The sequence below is a fragment of the Paroedura picta genome, chromosome 6 (assembly GCF_049243985.1).
Source record: "Paroedura picta isolate Pp20150507F chromosome 6, Ppicta_v3.0, whole genome shotgun sequence".
In the NCBI taxonomy this organism is placed as follows: domain Eukaryota; kingdom Metazoa; phylum Chordata; class Lepidosauria; order Squamata; family Gekkonidae; genus Paroedura; species Paroedura picta.
In genome coordinates this window covers 89,747,058-89,762,337 of record NC_135374.1, presented here as the reverse complement: position 1 = coordinate 89,762,337, position 15,280 = coordinate 89,747,058, and the positions used below count along the sequence as shown (strand labels likewise).

The 15,280-nt window shown below is 43.0% G+C and overlaps 2 long non-coding RNA genes across 8 annotated transcripts in view; one reads left to right on the top strand and one right to left on the bottom strand.

The window, feature by feature from the left end:
- The window catches only part of LOC143840269 (uncharacterized), a 64,095-nt gene that overhangs the window by 44,822 nt on the left and 3,993 nt on the right, over positions 1-15,280 (top strand). For all 7 annotated transcript variants that reach the window (XR_013232094.1, XR_013232097.1, XR_013232095.1 and 4 more), the window contains 2 exons: positions 8,431-8,722; positions 10,292-10,594. This is a non-coding gene — a long non-coding RNA (uncharacterized LOC143840269). The remainder of the gene's footprint in view (positions 1-8,430; positions 8,723-10,291; positions 10,595-15,280) is intronic.
- Positions 14,439-15,280, bottom strand: part of LOC143840271 (uncharacterized) — a 195,030-nt gene continuing 194,188 nt past the window's right edge. Inside the window, exon 5 of the long non-coding RNA XR_013232100.1 lies at positions 14,439-15,269. This is a non-coding gene — a long non-coding RNA (uncharacterized LOC143840271). The remainder of the gene's footprint in view (positions 15,270-15,280) is intronic.

The following is a 15,280-nucleotide window of genomic DNA, read 5'->3' as shown; positions in this document are numbered from 1 at the left end:
CTTGAACTGGTTTACATTATTCATCATGGGTTGCCACTGGAGATCATCCACCTTTAGTTTGGGAAGAATCTTGTGGAGTTCCTCAGGGTAAATCCCCTCGTTATACAGTAGAGATTCCAAGACACTGCCTGACTGCTGTGACTGAATGGGCTCAAAGTAAATACATTGAAGCTAAAACCAGACAAGATGGCAGTGATGCTGGTTGGGAAGGTCTTGTAGGGGTTTGGAGTTTGGCTAACACTTGCTGACTCAGTTAAGAGCCTTGTGGTTATACTGGACCCAGCATTACTGCTGGAGAAGCATATAAAGGTGGCTGCATAAAGAAGCAGTCATTGACAGAGATGAATGTAGAAAACTTTCCTATAGAATTGCCAAGGGTCGGACATGACTGAACGGATAACATCATCATCATCAGTATAGTTTACAGCCCAGAGGATCCATGCCATAGTAATATCTAGACTACAGTAATGCATTCTACCTAGATTTCACCTGATGTAGACTCCAGTTTAATATGGAGGCTCCAGTTTAAAATACTGCAGCTAGGTAATTATTGGGGATGAGAGAGATCATGCAAATCACTCAAGTCACTCCCATTAATTACTTGTCTCAATTTAAGTTATTGACGATCACATACAAATACCTTTATGGCCTTGATCCTTTTGATCTGTGGGACCCCCTATCTCTCTATTCTCCATGATGTCAAATTTGCTCATCCCAGCAGGGGCTTCTGCAGGTAACATCCTCCAAATGAGCACAACTGATAACCACCTGTACTTGTGTATATATTCTGTTGTGCCCCCCCCAAACTTATGGAATAGCCTCCCTGATGAGATCAGGAAGGTTCCCCTTCTCCTGGCTTTCCACAAACTTTGCAAAGCAGAATTCTTCAAGAGAGCTTTTGGTACCGATAAAGAGAACCGTGCCATCATGAAATGGCCAGGAAGCTGTATTGATAAAGGGGTACGGACTATGACCTAAACGCCTGTGTTGCTCCCTAATACTGTAAATATGGTAAAACTGTAAATTTCTACTTGCTTTTGTCAGCCTCATCATTGTGCATTAACATAACCGCTCTGAGCCTCTGGGGAGGCTCAGATATATATATATAGGTCAGAGATGGCAGAAGTAGCAAGATTGAGACTTGAAAGACTGGCTTCTAAAAAGTCACCTGGTAAATCCATGATAGAGGTGACCTGGGAGCTGAGGTCTTTCTGATTTGGATCTTTCAGTGAAACTCTGTGTAGGGCCTAGACTTGGGAAACTCTGCACAAGGGAGGATACAAATCACTGGTTTGTGACATATTGATACTGAGTTTAATTTTGGGAAATTCAGAATTTTAGCTTCATAGGTTGGGGCCTGAAAATGTTTTTAGAGTTTAGAATGAAAAATATCTGGAAATGAAAAATATCTGGGAATGATATCTGGAAAAAAAATACATAGTAGGATTTCAATTTATCTCTTGCCCTTCATGTTCAGTAATAAATCAGGTCATGAATGCCGCCAAATGTATTGCCATCCAAACTTTGATTAAATCCAAAACTACCAACGAATGAATCTTAATGTCCCAGCATTCAGGGCTGTTGTAATCATCCCATGCAAGAAGCAGTAGAATCATTCTCAGATATATTTTATAACTGTGTCCTATCTAAATATCTGCCACATTTTTATTCTGACTGGTAGTTGAAGATTGCTTTAGGGTTTCTGTGGGGATATATTTGACCAGGAAAGTCCCAGCTGTGATCTTTGCATCCTCCATATAGATGTCCTGATGAAATCTCTGTGAGAATTCAGAAAAGGCAATTGCCAAGTGTACTTGAGGAGTTTGGGTGGGAAAAATAATTGCATGCATTAAGGCTGGAAAGGGATTGGTTGAATCAGCCTTTATTGATCTCTTTTCTTCATTTCTTCATTTTCTTCATTTATACCCTGTCTCTACAACTGGAGCCAAAACTAACTTGCCTTGTTCTCCTCTCCTTTATTTTGTCCTCAAAACAAACCCAGAATTTAGGTTAGGCTGAGAATATGTGACTGACTCAAGGTCCCCCAGCAAACTTCCATGTTTAAGAACATAAGAAGAGCCCTGCTGGATCAGACCAATGGTCCATGTAGTCAAGTATCCTGTCTCACAGTGGCCAACCCATTCCTCTGGATGGCCAATAAAGGGCACGGAGACCAAGACCTTTCCCTCATGTTGCTACCTGACTCTGAAATTCAGAGGATTAGTGCCTCTGAATGTGGAGATTCCTCTCCATAACCATGGTTAGTAGCCGTTGATAGACTTATTCCTCATTAATCCCTTTAAAAAGCTATTTATTCCTGTCCCTAGAACACCTGATCACAGTGATCCATATGATGAGCAACTCCAGGATTGACTTCTGTAACTCGCTCTATGTGAGTTACAGAACCCTTGTTTTTGACTCGGAAATTGCAGCTGGTGCAAAATGCAGCCTCACTGGAGTCCTCACTGGAACACCTTGGAGGGCCCATATTCAGTAGGTGCTGAGGCAGCTAAATGGGTTGCCAGTTGCAGCCCAGATCAAGTTCAAGGTTCTGGTTTTGACCTTCAAGGCCCTTTGCGGTCCGGGCCCCATATATCTGAGGGGCCACCTATCACCTTATGCTTCCTTGTGTTCTGTGGGTACTAACCTGTTGGTGATTCCTGATGAGAGGTCTGCCTTGCCTCAACCAGGGCCAGGGCCTTTTCAGTCCTGGCCCCGACCTGGTGGAATGAGATTTCGGAAGAGCTAAGAGCTCTGCAGAAGCTTTCATGGTTTCACAGGGCGTGTGTAAAATGGAGCTCTTCCACCAGGTCTTTGGTTGAGGGCATGGCATGGAAGATCATAGGAGTCCCTCCACAACCAAGAACTATTGGCATCCCTGGGGAATGGGATCCTGAAGCACTGATGGAGGGGGGGGCATTGGAAGTGGAGGAGGGGTTTTTATTTTTCTCATTGCCAGAGTAGGTGGGATTTGTTTTAATGTTTTTAATGTATTTATGTATCAGGATTTATTCTTCTTGTAACCCATTTCGAGTCACTTTTGAGAGCGGCAGGTAATAAATGTAAACAACAATAATAACAACTATATATAGTATTCCAAATGAGGCTGCCTCATAGATTTTTACAGAGGCATTACAACATCAGCCATTTAATTCTCAATCTCTTTCCTAATAATTTCTAACAGAGTTTCCCTTTTTCACTGCTACAGCACACTGGGTTGACATTTTCATTGAGCTTTCAATTATGACCTCAAGATCTTTCTCCCTTTCCCTCTCAACAAGTTTAAACCCCATTATCCTATATTAGAAACTGGGATTTTTTTTTGTCACTTTACACTTACCATCATTGAACTTCATTTGCCGCATTGTCATCTACTTACCCAGTTTGTGGAGGTCCTCTTGGAGTCCTTCATAGATAGCCTTAGTTTTTGCCCTTCTGAATAATTTTGAATCATCTGCAAACTTGGCCACTACACTACTCGGTCATACTTCCAAATCATTTATGAATAAATTAAATAGTACAAGCCTCAATACCAGTCCTTGTGGGATCCCACAGTTTCCTTAGAATCATAGAATCATAGAGTTGGAAGGGGCCATACAGGCTATCTAGTCCAACCCCCTGCTCAACGCAGGATCAGCCCAAAGCATCCTAAAGCATCCAAGAAAAGTGTGTATCCAACCTTTGCTTGAAGACTGCCAGTGAGGGGGAGCTCACCAGCTCCTTAGGCAGCCTATTCCACTGCTGAACTACTCTGACTGTGAACAATGTTTCCTTCTTTCTATTGTGAGAACTGTCCATTGATGCCTACTCTTTGCTTCCTCTTATCCTATGACTTCTAAGTTTATTCAAGAGTCTTTGGTGAGGCACCTTGTCAAAACCCTTTTGAAAGTCCAGGTATACAATACCTATCAAATCATCATTGTCTGCATCCTTGTTCACTTTCTCAAAGAACTCTGAGTTTGGTCATGGTGGCCTATTCAACAGCTTTGTGTCTTCCATGAAGACCTCACTCTGGTAATATGCACGCTATTCACACAAATATGCCTGCCATATTAACAGCAAAATCCACATGGTTCCTTCATTGGCTCCTTCCTACCCAGACACAGGGCCTCTGTCTTTGCAGGATTCAGCTTCAGGTGGCTCTGCTTTAACCAGTCAGCTATGGCCTCCAGACATCTGGCCAGTTGTTCTGAGGAGCAGTTCAGTTGGTTGGTCTCACCACAGCCAGAAACCTATCCATTTCATCCTGGGACAGGCATCTGAAGCCATCGAAAGCCATCTCCAAAGGTGGCCAAGGGGCTTTCATTTTGCTTTTTGTATTAACTGTTGGGGGTAGGTGGTGGCAGAAAAAAGAGATTTTATTTGCAAAATGGCTCACAAAAGCCTCACAGATAGTGTCCAATTCCCTTGCTTTTGAATGCTTTTCTTCAAGGGTGGTAAGTGATCAAATTACTCTAAACAATCATGCTTGCAGATACGATGGTGGTAGTAGAGTATTCCCTCTTTGTCACCTTTACCGCTATCTCATAGGCTCTCATAAGCATCATATGAGATGTTCTTGATGCTTCACACCATATCATAATACTTTCTTGACTTCATTCCCATTAAAGATGGTATCTCATTTCAGTGTACAGTTTTACTGGGATATTCTCCAGAAACATATTGTTGTATTTTAATTTTGGTATACATTTGCTGCTAATCATGATCCCACCGTGTATTATTTCCCACACACAGAATCGTGCTGAGCAGCGAATTAGTGTCAATAACCAATATAGAAAAAAAAAGAGTATTTGTAGGTGTTTTCCTTTGTGACAATGAAATTAAAGTCCAATAAAGCCAACAAACAGCTGAATGAACGTCTTTTCTTTCTTTGAGCACTTCTCTCTGTCTACATCTCCTTTACCCCTGGCCTACATTTATCCTGAGAAAGAAGCACTTGAGAGCATGCTATTTATTATGTGCTGGGAATGGAAAGTGAAGAATGTTACACACACACACACACACAAATCCTAAATTTATGAGAGATTGAAAAGCAATTTCCTTTTAAGGTGTAAATTCCTCATTTTCCACATAAAAGTACAGGAATTAAGTGTTAAATCCTGCTTTACCAGTTGGACCCCTGAAAAGACATGTGAAAAACAGAGTTACTGTTTGGTTTCTTTCTATTCATGCTTCCTGAAAGCGCTCATATGCAAAATTACACCGCAGTGGCCCTGATTTTTTTCCCCAAAGCCATCCTGCTATTTGGGCTGACTTTTAAAAATGAGCCCTTGTCTGGCTTTATTTGCGTGGGTGGTTCATATTTTGTTCTGCCTGCTCTGTATCATTTTTCTTCTCCCGCCATTAATCTCCGGTGACTATTCCTCAGGGCAGTTGCCCCCTTTTCTGCCTGTACAGCTCCGAGTGAAATTTCGTGGGCTGGAGGAAGAACACCCTCCCCCCCTGTGTCAGCTTTCCTCCAAATAAGGCTGCTATTTTGAATCAGCGTGGCAGGGGTGTGGTTGTTTTGTTATTCTCGAGAAAAGCTCAGTGGCTGTTATGAGGTGGTAAAGCAGAACTGTACATTTGTATACGTTAAAAATAGGCGGTTTATTTCTCTCAGGGTGGTAGCACAAAGGTGTAGGGGAAAGTCAGAGCTGGGAACTGAATGAATAGGAGGATTTTTTTCACCCCTTTTAAAGCACCGAGGGCAAAAATGGCAGGCTTCCATACACAGGAGTTTGTATATAGCATTAAGGGCATGTGGGAATGACTCTGATTTAGGTTTAATGCCCTCTAGAGGCCCACACAGAAGCTTATTCTGTTTCGTAACAGTGAAGCCTTTGATCAATTAAAGAGCGCATTGAAAATAATCTTTAAATGGGTTCCTAGAAATGCTTCAAGGAATGACGGTGCCTTCAGTGAGAAGCCTTGAAGTGGTAAGGAATCAAATTAAATACGCTGAAGTATCTAACTAAAGTGGAATAAGCATACTATATTTAAACACGCTACAGAAAGGTAATACACAGCAAAAAAAAAAACACATTCTTAAACAGAGCGGTGTGTGTATGTTTTAATAAAGAAAACATTGGCAGTTAAACTTAAGGGAGGAGAAACAGTAATGCTTAAAGCGTTTAACTTTAATTTTTCATCTTGCCATATACTTGAAAATGCATAAATGTATATGATGGGGTTTTGATCAATTCAATTCACATTACTATTTCACAGTTATCATTTGGTCCCAAAGTACTATGCATGTACTTTCAGCCGCTTTCTGCACTCCTCCCCAAAGTCAGGCCTGGGGGTCATGAAACAGGCATGCAGCATATGTTTGTGGGTGGGGGAGGCAGAGGTATTTCCATAGGGCAGGGGTAGTCAAACTGTGGCCCTCCAGATGTCCATGGACTACAATTCCCAAGAGCCCCTGCCAGCATTCGCTGGCAGGGGCTCCTGGGAATTGTAGTCCATGGGCATCTGAAGGGCCGCAGTTTGACTACCCCTGCCATAGGGAATGGGCAGAAAGAGATCCTTACTCTTGCATGAATGCATACATGGAGGCCTAACCCAAGGGCAGGGGGAAGGGTACTTCTGCTTTCTGCTCCAGTCTTGGGGTTGCCAGCAGGGCTGTCTTAACAGCATTATAGGTCCCTGGGCAAAGCAATGTCCTGGGGCTCTACGTACACAACCACTCACAGAATAAAAACATAAATTGTTGATAAAATTAAACTTATATTTATCGGTTCCTCCAGAAAATAATCAATGTTTAAATATTTTAAAAGGTCTGTATTCTACAATTTTCATCTTACCTAAATAGCCTGTCCATTCACATATCACAAACTATCAGTTTGTGTGGCCCCCTGGTCCCAGCCTGGTGGAATGAGCTCCCGGAAGAGCTACGGGATTTGTCAGCTTTCTGCAGGGCCTGCAAGACGGAGCTCTTCCGCCAGGCCTATGGTTGAGGCCAGAGCGGTTCCCTGTGCTGTCAGCTGTGGATCTCTAGCTGAAACCAACTAAGTTCCTTGCTCCCAGATAAAGAGTGATAGACCCATGCTGAACGGGGGGAAGGAGTGGGTTATATATTTACTAGTAAGCAAGCCCGCTGCAGGGGAATGCAGCGGGCGCTAGGTGCTTACTTGAGTCGTCGGCTGCAGCGGCGGCGGGCTGGTCGGTGGCAGGCTGGTCGGCGGCGGCGATCTTCCAGCGGCGGCGGGCTGACGCGGTGAGAGGCGCAGAGCGCCTCTCGCTGCGTCAGCCCGCCAGGCAGGGAACCCCCGGCAGCCGCGCTTCGCGCGACTGCCGGGGGCTCCCTGGGTCGGCGGTCTGACGCGGCGAGAGGCGCAGAGCGCCTCTCACCGCGTCAGGCCAGGGGGAACTGCGAGCCGCGCTTTGCGCGGCTCGCAGTTGCTGGAGCTGGGAATCGGAGGGACCAATTGGCAGGCGCTTTGCGCCTGCCAATTGGTCCCTCCGATTGTCTGTCGTGAGGAAGGGTCCAATCCGGACCCTTCCTCATCACGGACAAAGCCCACCTCAAGGGGGCTTACCGAATTATATAGTCCGTGGCGCCCGTGGCGCCACGGGCGGTTTAAAGATTATCTGCTATCTTAGTATTGTGTTTTAATTATGTTTTAATGGGTTTTTACGGGATTTTGTTGTATTCATGGATTTTGTAAACCGTTGCAAGACATTTGAGAGTGGCGGTATATAAATATAAATAAATAAACTGCCCAGCGTGTCCATGCACTGAAACAGCCTTGTTTGCCAGCTCCCCCCCCCAACAGGGAATGGGAGGGGGGATAGGGTTGCCATGTCCAGGTTGGGAAACTGCTGGAGATTTGTGGATGGAGACTGGGGAAGACAAGGACTTCAGTGGGGTACAACACCATATAACCCATGCTCCAAAGCATCCATTTTCTCCAGGAGGACTTATCTCTGTAGTCTGGAGATGAGCCATAATTCCAGGGGATCTCCAAGTCCCACCTGGAGGCCGGCATCCCTATCTTGCCAACCCACCCGTTATATACCACAGTGTTCCTGAGATCCCCTCCCAAGAGCTTTCTGGATAGCTTCTCAGAATAGCCCTTTGGGTGGGAAGGGAGAATCACTAAACATCCCCTCTGCGAACACTGGCGGCACTTTGTAATGAACGACAAAGACAGTCTGAAAAAACAGCTTGAGGAGTAATCCATACAAGCTCTGCAGGCGTGCAAACATACCCCAAGCGCTGGCACACGACAGGAAGTGCTATAGGGCTTTTTCTCAGGACAGGGCAGGGACAGAGTCTGGGTGGGGGATATAGAAGCATCTAAGTGGCTGCTGATCAGCTCTGGAGCCAGGCACGGTGGCGCAAGATGAACTACTGTTTGTGCTGTAACAGCTAAAGCCAATTTATAAGATCAGGCTGCCAGACTGCTTTGCTGCCAAGATACTAATTTCCTGCTGTTTTCTTCTTAGGACAGTTTGTTCGGTGGACCAGTGGGCTGTTCCCAGACAACTGCAGCAAATGGAAAAGCCTTTTGGAAGGCAGAACCTCCATTCCTAGTGCGCTGTTTAAAGCCAGCCTGAATCCATTGTGACCCACCAAGCTGAACACAGCCTACGAGCCAAGCATTGTGGCTTCCCAGGTGCTGGCTGGACCACTGCTCTGTTTGTGTGATCTCAGACAGGTGATACCAAAAAAAAAAAAAAGAACCATCAGGCCAGTAAAGAACCATCTGATGCAGCCATGTTCTGTTGTGATCACCTGGTATGAAACTGGTATTTATTTATTTGATTTATTACCCGCCACTCCCTGACTCGTGGCGGGTTACATAAGTCTGAATCAAACCCCATAAAATCCCATTAAAACCCCAGACATAAAATCACAAATCACAAATCAAAACCAGGAAAAAAGATCAAAAACCAGAAGGAAAAAGATACAGCGGAAAAACAAAACCCTCGCTATTCTCAGTCCCCCACCCCCTGCAACACATCTCCTAGAGGGATGGGAGGGAGGAGGGTGCAAATGTCACCGTCACTCATATCGCTGTCCTGAAAGTTGTAAATGTTTTTAGGAATTGATTCATTTCAAAAGAACGCCGTTTGGATTCATTCTCTATAATCTAAATACCTAAAAGGCGAGGGAAAGAGATGCCAGCACATAGTCAGAGGTAGTGACTCCTGCTTCAGGTCATGTTTTCTCATTGAATCCATTGAACTTTGGAGAGCTCTAAATACTTATCCATCCTGACCTGGAGATCTTGTCAGCTCTCCAAAGCCAAGCAGGATTGGCCCTCCCTGGTTATTTCGGGTGTGATTCCTCCCAGGAATACCAGGTTCGTGATGTGGAGGCAGGCAATGGCAAACCACCTCTGAATGTCTCTTGACTTGAAAGCCCTGCTGGGTTGCCATTCGTCAGCCGTGACTTAACAGCACTCTTCGCCACCAAATATTTCTTCATCATGTAGGCTGCCCTTGTTTCCCCCCATGGGGCTTTTTGGGTTTAATCATTATAACAAAGCAGCAAAGTTAAGAAGAGACATTCCAGAGACAACCTAGGGAGTTTCATGGCTGAATGTGGACCAGAATTCAGCTGTCTCCAGTAGAGATGTGATATTGTATTATACCACACAGGTCATTTTGAGGCTCCTGTTTGCCTTCAAGAATAATGATGGGATACGCTTTTGTATTTGTGGTTCTAGCTTTGGAGTATTCCCCAGCCCGTTCTCTCTCTCTCTCTCTCTCTCTCTCTCTCTCTTCCTCTCTGTATATATATATATATTTCTAAGTATTACAAATGTTGTTGGGAGTTAGATCTGACACTGATCTCTGCAGAATTGTTTTAAGATTAGCCTTGTCAAATCTGTTTAGAATGGGCCTGGCAAATACATACGAATAATTCAGTTATAGGCAGAATTAACTAATGCTCTTTTTCATGGTGAGCTGCCGTAATGATTTTATATAGCAGTCAAACTATTTAAATACTAATGTTGCCTTCATGCTGCAATCAGCATTCCAGTCAGATGTCATTTTGAGCAGCCTATAGGGAATTCTGTCCCTTAATTATTCTTCAATACACAAACCAAGCATTCTTTAATTGGTGTAAATTGAACAGCGTTCCAATGCAAACAAGGAGAGGACAAACTAATCAATGATTCCGTGCATGTCTATTGGAAAGCTATTGCCATTAGATCAAGTAACAAATCCTCAACTCCATGGCCTTCAATTGCACGGGAGGCAAACAAATGCTCAACTTGCGCTACTCCTTGCTACAAGGAATTGTGTATCAAGCCTTATGTGCAAATGTCTCTAATTTTGACATATTTTTATTTCCCAGGTTCCAAGTAACGCTAATTTCCTGCAATGAGAACCACATTTGTGGGAACAGTATCTTTGCATCGCATTCTGTTGCTCACCCCAAGTTTTCTTTCCAAAGTTCAAGAAGATTGGAGAGAAAGCAATGAATGTTTCACATGCACAGGTGGCAGACATTTAACCCCCAATTGTGGCAAGGCTAGCAGAGTGGAGAGGGAGAAGCATTTGGTATCCCAAGGAAGGCTGGATATGTGATAAAAGGACTTCTTGCTGTTAGTATGGTGGAAAATTATACTGGCATATGAGGACTGGCATATGAAACATGGTGAGATATATGCTTCCTGTAGATCACGACCTGTGGTCCTCCAGATGTTCATGGACTACAATTCCCATGAGCATCTTCCAGCAAATGCTGCCAGGGGCTCATGGGAATTGTAGTCCGTGAACATCTGGAGGACCACAGGTTGACTACCCCTGCTGTAGATAACAGCGTTTTCTTGAAGCTAATTGACCTGAGTACGAAAAGTCTTCCCCAGTTTCAAGTGCATGAGCTGGTCAGGTAATTTTAAGTGAAACTTATGTTAAAGGCCAGTCACAACACTTGAGAATAGCCCATGTCTGACCTCTATAGAGTATTCTGGTATGAAAAAAAAATCCCTAATTCTGTGTAAGTCTGAGTGTTCAGTGACACCCTTTTCAGTAATTTGCCAGCAAAAAAGTCTTGTACTCTCTGTTGGCTCTTTATACAAACATATTGGAATGATCGCCCGTCTTTGGAAATTTGCCAAGCTGTGTGAAATCCATCTATTCTACATATTTATTCCCCAGCAAAAGACCGAATGATTGTTCTCTCTTCTTAATTTGATCTGGAATAAAGGTCTGTGGTTTAAGAAATGCATGTACAATCCATTTTAGAAATATATCACATACATTTTTCATTCTTTTCATTGTTTTAATTGATTCTTTAACCTGATTATTGAATGCTAAAGAGGAAAGAGGATACAAAGAGCAGCTCCAAGTCTGTATGCTGACGTGGTGCCCTTCCCCAGTCTTCCTTCATGTTCCCCGTCCAAATCCATCTCTCCAGGAATGCCCTAGCTAAGAACCTTGTTCCTCAATCTAAGTATGTATAATTGCTTTTGCAATTACCCCATTACCTTTCCCTCTTCTTTCCGCATAGCCATACCATTTCTTGTTTCCTTTCTTGTCAAGTTTAATGGCAAATTTCTTGGAGCAGAGATCTGCAATTTTTTAAAACCCTTTTTGCCACCAAGCCACAGCTAAACTATAGTGACTCTGCATGGTTTTTAAGGCAAAAGATGACCTTGATATTTCCTGGTGGTCCCCCATCCAAGAGCCATACTACTTAGCTTCTGAGACCTGACAAGATTGGGCTAGCCTGGGTTAAATAGGTTAAATAGGTCAGGGCTTTTTAACATAGATTCCTCTGTAAAACATCAAACAGTGATGGTGTTTGTTGTTATTGTTATCATTACTCTGCATGACCCACATAGATGTGATAAGTGTTCAACTGGACTGGGAGGAAGGATAATGGCCATACATGGTCCTTTTGTTTTGATATTTGATGCTGGGCTGACATATCCATTAGGTACAGTAGGCACAGTGCCTAGAGCCTATGATATTTTTAGGTGACCATGAAAATGCTTTAATTTCTCTTAAAATCTGGGGGGGGGGATTTTAGCGTCAGAAAAAAATGTTTTATTCCCCCCTAATCAGAAAAAAATGAAATGTTTTGGGCCCATACCATTTATTAAATTTTGCCTAAAACCAGAAAAATAAAATGTTGGTTTAAAGTTATATCAAACATAATTTTTAATATTGATATTATTATGGTAGGAGGAGCCCACAAAGTGCCTAAGGCCCATGGAAGTCACAATGCATCCCCGACTGAAAGGGGAAAACAAGAAATAAAAGCAGCAGTGAATACATGGGAATCCAGATGAGTTAGTTTGGATCTTCTTTATTGAGATGTCCATGGATACTGGACCTTAGCAAATCCTGCAGGGCCTGTAAGACACAGCTGTTCCACCAGGCATGTGGTCAGGTCCCAAAGAGACCACCAAGAAGTGCTGGCCCTGCTGCTGGGAACTGAGGAAGTCCTGCTACAAGAACCCTGACCCCCTCCCCTCCCGGTTGAATCTATTGATTTGGTTGTGGGAAATGAAGATGATTGTTTTTATGATTTTATTGAATTGTATATTATTGCCACCCATCATGAACTCAAGGAAGGGCAGGGCATATAAAAATAAAGTTTATTATAATTTATTATTATTATTACTGGCATTGACACCCAGCCAAGAAGCTTTGCATCTCTCACCTCACCTCACCTCAGATTTCTTTCTGATGTAGTGGATTTGTACCCAATTTGTCTTGTGGGGAGAGGTACTCTCCCCACTTGAGCCATCTGCAATGTTACAATGGGTGTATGTTATCTTCCTTATCACAGACCTCAGCCTCATTTTGGAGTCATTCCTGCCATTTATGCCTTCTTTCATCTTAGTTATGAAGGAAGCTCTGGGTACTTTCTCATTCATTTACTTGTAGAAGTCTTTTTCCACATCTACACTGGCTTTTCTGCTGAAGCTGTGATGAAATGCAGACAACACATAACATTGTTTCCTCAGACTCTCCCAGGAAAACGAAAAAACAAAAACCGAAACAATAAGTGGCTGAGCTGGTGAAGGAAAAGGGAACCTTGAAAATACAAATGGAAAATTTGTTGTGCATTCCCACTCCCCAAGGTCACATGGTAACAAGAATTCCACCTATCAAATTTCTGTGTGACTGGAAGAGGTCCAACAGGAAAGGTAGCACACTGGAGAGCCAATTTATGAGCCAATTTCATGTCACCAGAGCAGGGAAAATGAACTGAAACATAGGAGAAAGGATGAGATATTTAACACAGGTTTGGAATGAAATAAAGGTGCTTTCCTTTTCTCCTTCTTTTGCGGGAGTTCATGCTGCTTCCAGGAGTTTATCTCAGCAACTGAACCAGGAAGTGCTACAGGATGTTCTGTAAGGAAAGTTTACTTTAAAAAACCTTAATTGTCAAGGAATGGAAGTAACTCCAACTCTGGTAGCTGGAGAAGAAATCAGAATATTTATCCATTGATTTCTTTTCTGTCTTGCCCTCCCTCCAAAGAGCTCTGACTGGCATTTGTGGATGTTTTCTGTTTTATCCTCACAACCATTCTTCATGGAGTTCCGGTTAAATAAGAGTGGTTTCTGGCCAGCATTCTGTTCATTATACCAAAATAGCCATTGGGCAAGATCCCATAGTCAGTTCCAGAAGTGTAGGACCTGGGAGACCCAGGTTCAAATGCCCACCATCTTACGGAACCTTTCTGGATGGCCTTGGACCAGTCGCATGCTCTCAGCTTTACTTATCTCACAGAGTTGTTGTGAAGATGAAACGGAAGAGAAAGATGTAGCTGCTTTGGATACCCATTGTGAAAAACCATGCAGTACAAACTAAATAATAAATATAGCTGAAGATGGGAACCAAATGAAATGTTGGCGGGAGGAAAGGAGGGACACAAACAAAAAAAAGTGAAGATATGCAATTGCCGGGGGGGGGGGGAGAAAGAGGACATATTATGGGGAACGAGGTACTTAGGGAAATGAGGAACTCCCTGAATGTCCTTACAGATTCCCTACTATATAGCTGGACCTAGGCAGGTTGCCAACACTGGGCCATAGTTCTTCTAGGTAGAGGCTGCTGGGGAGGGGAGGGGGCAGAAGTCTCTTGTGGGTCCTTTGCTTGTCTTTAACCTCCAAAACCTTTCCCCATAAATATGGCCATCAAGGGTGAGGTACCCATTATAAGTCAATAATTAACAACAAACAGCTATTATAACATTTTCCCATATGTAAATGCTGCTATTTGTTTTTTGGGGGGATATCTGAATGCTGTTGTGATGGAGTGATGATAATATGCTTGCATCTGGGCAAAAGTGCTCTTGAACACACTCTTTTCTGGAATGGCCGTAGACTTTCTGGAGGCATGAAGAAGTCCCGTAAAGGTTTGCTAGACCTCTCTGCTGCAAGGGCTTTCTCACGTACTTGACTCTGACCCATCAATGTAGATAAATATTTTACAGGCAAGGATAACAAAAATCAAATTTCAAAATGGCACTATACCACTCCATTCTTTTATTTCATTAAATTCTTCTCCACATGATCCTGAACAAACATTTGCTGTCAATATTTGATAAAAAGTCCAACTCCATCAAGTAAATAAAGCATTAGAAAACATAATTTCCCTCTTTCACTAGGCTAAATCCATTAAGACTTTTAACAGGAGTATGAGCAGAAGACAAAGGGTACATACTTCTCAAGACATGAAGGCCTGTAGCACATTTGCATTTTAAAATTAATTATAGGCCTAATTATTTGTCAGTAGAGGCATAAATTAAACAAATACAACTTACAGTAAGGCTTCAAGACACTCTTTGGGTTTCTTTCCCAAGAGTAAATTGTTGTAACGGTCCAGTTTGACAGTCCATTTGTGCTGTCATCTCATGACTGAAGGAAGTATTGCTGGGAAACCGTACCATATGGAGACATGAGAGAGAGAATGGTGTACTTAGATCTCTCATACAAAGGTATGATAAGCTAGAAATCACTCGAGAGAGTCAGGAGACACAGCTTTGATTAAAGAAAGGGAGAGTAAAGTTGCCTATATCTCTTTAGATATGGTCACAGCATGCAGTTTTGACTAAAATGCTATGTTAGGTCATTCATCTGTTCTGCACTTTTCAGGCCTCCCCCAAACAATTTTAAAAAACCGATAAAAACATCAATTTCCAAATTACATTGTGCTGAAAGCCTTACCTTAAATCAGTAAAATGAAGGGTAAGTTGTAACCCGCTCAGAGGATATGCAAGCACCACTTACATGGAAAGAGAAGGGGAAAATGTTTCTGGTTTTGTTTAGTTGCTTTGTCCTCCATGCACCCCCTGACATCTCAATTCAGTATCCTGTTAAAGAA